This window comes from Molossus molossus, unplaced genomic scaffold, assembly GCF_014108415.1.
Source record: "Molossus molossus isolate mMolMol1 unplaced genomic scaffold, mMolMol1.p scaffold_m16_p_2, whole genome shotgun sequence".
NCBI classification, from domain to species: domain Eukaryota; kingdom Metazoa; phylum Chordata; class Mammalia; order Chiroptera; family Molossidae; genus Molossus; species Molossus molossus.
In genome coordinates, this window is record NW_023425355.1 from 70,029,514 (window position 1) to 70,035,329 (window position 5,816).

Here is a 5,816-nt window from a genome sequence, read left to right on the forward strand (position 1 = left end):
AATGATGAACTCACAGTAAGAGAAACTGAAAAAACAATCCCATTTACCATCGCTCCAAAAAAATTATGATACCTAGGAATAAACTTAACCAAAGAAGTAAAGGACCTATTTTCAGAAAACTACAGGTCATTGAAAAAAGAAATAGAGGAAGATATAAAAAACTGGAAGCACATACCCTGTTCATGGATTGGAAGAATTAACATCATTAAAATGTCCATACTACCCAAAGCAATCTATAGATTCAATGCAATCCCCATCAAAATACCAACGACATATTTCATAGAACTAGACAAATACTTCAAAAATTCATTTGGAACCAAAAAAGACCCCGAATAGCCACAGCAATCTTGAAAAAGAAGAACAAAGTAGGTGGGATCACAATACCAGATATCAGGTTATACTACAAAGCAACTGTAACCAAAACAGCCTGGTACTGGCACAAGAACAGGCATATAGACCAGTGGAACAGAACTGAAAACCCAGAAATGGACCCAAGGCAATACGCTCAATTAATATTTGACAAAGGTGGCAAGAGCATACAGTGGAGTAAAGACAGCCTCTTTAATAAATGGTGTTGGGAAAATTGGACAGCTACATGCAAAAAAATGAAACTAGACCATCAACTTACACCATACACAAAAATAAACTCAAAATGGATAAAAGACTTAAATGTGACCCGTGAATCCATAAAAATTCTAGAAGAAAATGTAGGCAACAAAATTTCGGACATCATACGGAGCAGAATTTTCACTGATACATCACCTAAGGCAACAGAAATAAAGGAGAAAATGAACACATGGGACTACATCAAACTAAAAAGCTTCTGCACAGCAAAAGAAACAATCATCAAAATGGAAAGGCAACCCACTGTATGGGATAACATCATTGCCAATGATGTATCAGATAAGGGGTTAATTTCCAATATATATAGAGTGCTCCTACAACTCCACAAAAGGAAGGCAAAGAACCCAATTAAAAAATGGGCAGAGGAGCTGAATAGACACCTCTCCAAACAGGACATACAAATGGCCAAGAGACATATGAAAAAATGCTCAACATCACTAATCATCAGAGAGATGCAAATTAAAACAACAATGAGGTATCCCCTCACACCTGTCAGAATGGCCGCCATCAACAAATCATCAAACAACAAGTGTTGGCGAGGGTGTGGAGAAAAGGGGACTCTAATACACTGCTGGTGGGAATCCAGACTGGTGCAGCCGCTATGGAAAACCATATGGTGCTACCTCAAAATATTAAAAATTGAACTTCCATTTGACCCAGTGATCCCACTGCTGGGAATATACCCTAAGAAGCCTGAAACACCAATCAGGAAGAATATATGTACCCCCATGTTCATAGCAGCACTATTTACAATAGCTAAAATCTGGAAACAGCCCAAGTGTCCACCAGTAGACGAATGGATAAAGAAGCTGTGATACATATACACAATGGAGTACTATGCAGCGGTAAGAAAGAAAGATCTCTTATCCTTTGAGACGACATGGAGGGACCTGGAAAGTATTATCCTAAGTGAAAGAAGCCAAGCAGAAAAGACAAATACTACATGATCTCACTTATATACGGAATATAATGAACATAACAGTCTGAGGAATACAGTAGACCCAGACACATGGAAGTAGGGCACAGACTGACATCCCTCAGAAGAGGGGATGGGGGGTGGGGGGATGGGAAGAGATAAACCACAGAACTTATATGCATGTCTGCGTGACCAATGGACATGGACAACTAAGCCGGGGACAGGGTGGAGGGGGTGGTCGTGGGGGGTGCCAATGGGGTAAAAAGGTAAAATGTCTGTAACAAAAAAATAAATAAAAATTCATTAAAAAAATAAATAAATAAAAATAAAATACAGTAGAAAAGAAAAAAAAAATGGCAGCTCCCAGACTGGGCATGGTCCCTAGCCATGCTGACAAAGGTGACAGCAATAATGCTCATTGCTTTCCTAGTAAGCCTACTCCCAGGGGCAGGCACTAGGCACATGCACAGAGGAACGGTGCCCAACTGATATACGGAAATAATAGGTTGTTGTCTGCTTTAGCCGGAAAGGCTTACTTCGTTTTCCCTTGGCTGAGAGAAATAAAAGAGAAGGCTTTGCAGACATGACTAAGATAAATTCCTCATTTTCATTATAGGTTTGGAGGTGGAAGAGCTCAGCGTTAGTGGACCTGAGCTTGAAGGCTGGGCGGTGAGGAGTATCGGTTCGGAGGCAGCCCTGTCCCACTTTGCTCCTGCTAGTGTTAGGGCTGGTAGGGCTGCAAAGGTGAGCACCTCTGTTGTCTAATAGCTTCCTCCTCTCTTCTCTTCTCCCCCTTTCTCCCTACATCATCTCCTCACCAAGTTGACCTGCCCATATGTGAACAGGAGCCAAAAAACTTTGAGATCTTAGAACTAAGCAGTAGCTTCTTCTTCAACATGGATATGTCACAGGAGAAAATGCACTAGATGTGGAACTGCTGCCAAGTTCAACCATCACAGCCGGCAATATCCCAAGAAGATCCAACAACACCCCTTTGATCAACGAGTTTGGGTGAGCAGGATTGAGATACTGGAGGAGGCAAGCAAGGGAGTGGGTGGCAAGAGTTGGAGAAAGTGAGTTCCGAAAAATCCCCATCCCTGTATTCATTGAGGTTCTGCAGGTATCTGCTTTGGTTTTGGTGCTCAAAGATCCTATGCTCAGTCTAGAGGGGAGGGTAGTGGGAGGGATTGGCCAGAGGGAGAGCACACCCACCCTGAGGTTGATGTGAACCTGAACCTCCTCTTCTGAAAGTCTACCGGCACCCAAAAGCATCAACCAATTGTGGAGCTTGACTCTTTCTAACTTCACCTCATCTCTTATCTATTTCTTTGAAGAAACTGAAAACACCCACCCTCACCTCCACATCTTCTGTGATGACTAATTTTTGTTATTCTCTCAGCTGCTTTGTCACCTCTGACATTCACCTTCAACAAATGAAAATGGTTGACAAGCAAATAAGCTTGGGCCTTTTTTATACCTAGGTTTTATTGGAACCCCAAATTTAAGTACTGCAGAAAGCTGATCTAAGTTTTGCATTTTCAATGCCCAATATAGCCCACAACTTGGATCTTGGGTGTGTGTGACAAAAAAACAACTCTTTTTATGTGTAAATAAGAAATATATATATATATATATATATATATATATATATATATATATATGGAAACTTTGTGGGGATTTTCAAGGGAGTGAAATTGAGGGAGAAATGTATATAAAGGCTCCTTAGAGGACTGATAATAAAACAAATATGATTTAGAAACACTGACCTAACTGATAGTTAAACTGTATTTTCTTCACATATCCAAAGGTCTGGCATGACTCAAGCTTATTATTTCTTAAAATAGAATTTTATTTTATTTTTTATTGTTTGTTTATTTTTTATTGATTAATTTTTGTTACAGATGTTTCTCCTTTTCCTTCCACTGATTCCCCCCTCTCCCTCCCTCCCTGCCCCTTCCCCAGATTGTTGTCCATGTCCACTGTTCATGCATACATGCGAATAAGTTCTGTGGTTCATCCCTCCCCCACCTCCCCACTCCTTAGGGGATTGTCAGTCTGTACCCCGCTTCCGCATCTCTGGGACTACCCATTCCTCAAACTGTTATGTTCATTATATTCCACAAATCAGTGAGATCATATGAAACTTGTCTTTCTCTGTTTGGCTTGTTTCACTTAGGATGATACTTTCAAGGTCCCTCCATGTAGTCTCAAAGGATAAAAGATCTTTCTTTCTTACCGCTGCGTAGTACTCCATTGTGTATATGAACCACAGCTTTTTGATCCATTCGTCTACTGATGGACACTTGGGCTGTTTCCAGGTCTTAACGATTGTAAATAGTGCTGCTACAAAGATGGGGGTACATATATTATTTCTGATTGGTGTTTTATGCTTCTTAGGGTATATTCCTAGAAGTGGGATCACTGGGTCAAATGGAAGTTCAATTTTCAATTTTTTGAGGTGACACCATATTGTTTTCCATAGTGGCTGCACCAGTCTGCATTCCCACCAGCAGTGCACTAGAGTCCCCTTTTCTCCACACCCTCGCCAACACTTGTTGTTTGATGATTTGTTGATGGCGGCCATTCTGACAGGTGTGAGGTGATACCTCATTGTTGTTTTGATTTGCATCTCTCTGATGATTAGTGATGATGAGCATTTCTTCATATGTTTCTTAGCCATTTGTATGTCCTGTTTGGAGAGGTGTCTATTTAGTTCCTCTGCCCATTTTTTAATTGGATTCTTTGTATTCCTTTTGTGGAGTTGTATGAGCACTCTATATGTATTGGAAATTAACCCCTTATCTGATATATCATTGGCAATTATGCTCTCCCATACAGTGAGTAGCCTTTCCGTTTTGATGATTGTATCTTTCGCTGTGAAATCTCACATTTCACATCCCAGTATCAAAGTTTTCTCAATATTGTAAAAATGTCAAAAATATATTGATTACATATGTTATTAACTTTGCTCCTCGCCTTTTTCTGGCATCAAACTAATCTGTATTTGTAAATCACAACTTGTTAAAAGTTAACTCAGAGACCAGATCTACCTTCCTTGTTTAACATATGAGGAAACTGAGGTTCATAAACCTCCAAATTAACAAAGTAGTCGAGCCAGTATTAGGAATCTGTGTCTCCTGACTCCTAAGCTAGTGCTTTGTCCACTACTAATCAACATCTAAGCTGATTAACTCTAAACAAATGCAGCTTTCTGGTCATTTGAGGTAAGGGAAAATATATTGTTCTCAAATGAAAAGCAAACTAAGACCAAAGGAAAATAATAAATTACCATTTTAATGGGTAGATAGAAAAATAAAGGATGGGGGGAAACTCTGCATGTTCTGTTGAAAACAAGAACATCCTATAAATTCAGGATTTTACTGTAATCCTGTTATAGCGAGTTCAAATTAGTTGGTATGGACTCACTCTGCTAGTAGAAGAAAACACTTGGGGAGAATGTTGGTTTTCCTGGAAGCCTTATGAAATGAAAAAAAAAAGTTGTAAATAGATTATAGAGGATATAGACTTGAAGGAACATGTGGATCCTGTTTAATATATTAAGTGCTGGAGCAGGGCACAGGTGGCAGAACCCTTCCCCAACCTCCAAAGTCCTAGAAACAAAGAGAGTGATCTTAGTTATCCCTTCATACTTTGCTTTGTTCTGAAAAGGATTTGAAATTTTTATTTTTATCATAATGAGAGCATGGTTGCAGTATCAAATTCTATAGCTTAAGATCCTGATTCATAAAGTGAAATTTGTATAGAAGGGTTGTGGGGCAATTGTGTCTTTAGAAGAAGTTAAAGGTAAAGAAACCACAAAGTGGACCAACCCCAAGCCTCTTGTTTATGAAAAAGAAGTAACATAGGAATGATATATGACATGCCTGAGGTCAGGAAACTTGTCCCAATGATCTATGGGCATATTTTGTGTTGTTTTAGCAAATTTAGTGTGTGGTCAGAGAGGTTAACCTGAAGGAAGAAAAGGTCATAGTAGAATTACATTAAGCCTTAGTTGAATTTATTTTCACCCAAGTTCTTTTCAGTTACACATGTACATTGCTCACTTTTCTCACCTTCCCTTAGTTGGGCCTCTAATACTTGTTGCCTTGCCTCTTTTACAGGTCATAAAATATTGTTGAATGTCTTTAAAGTAATTTTTCACTTTTGCTTGATACTTCCTGTATATAAAGACTCAACCTCTCTTGCACCAGTATTTGCAAAATTAAATGTCCTTAAATGTCAGTTCTTTAATACATGTGTTATTGTGTTTAAGAAG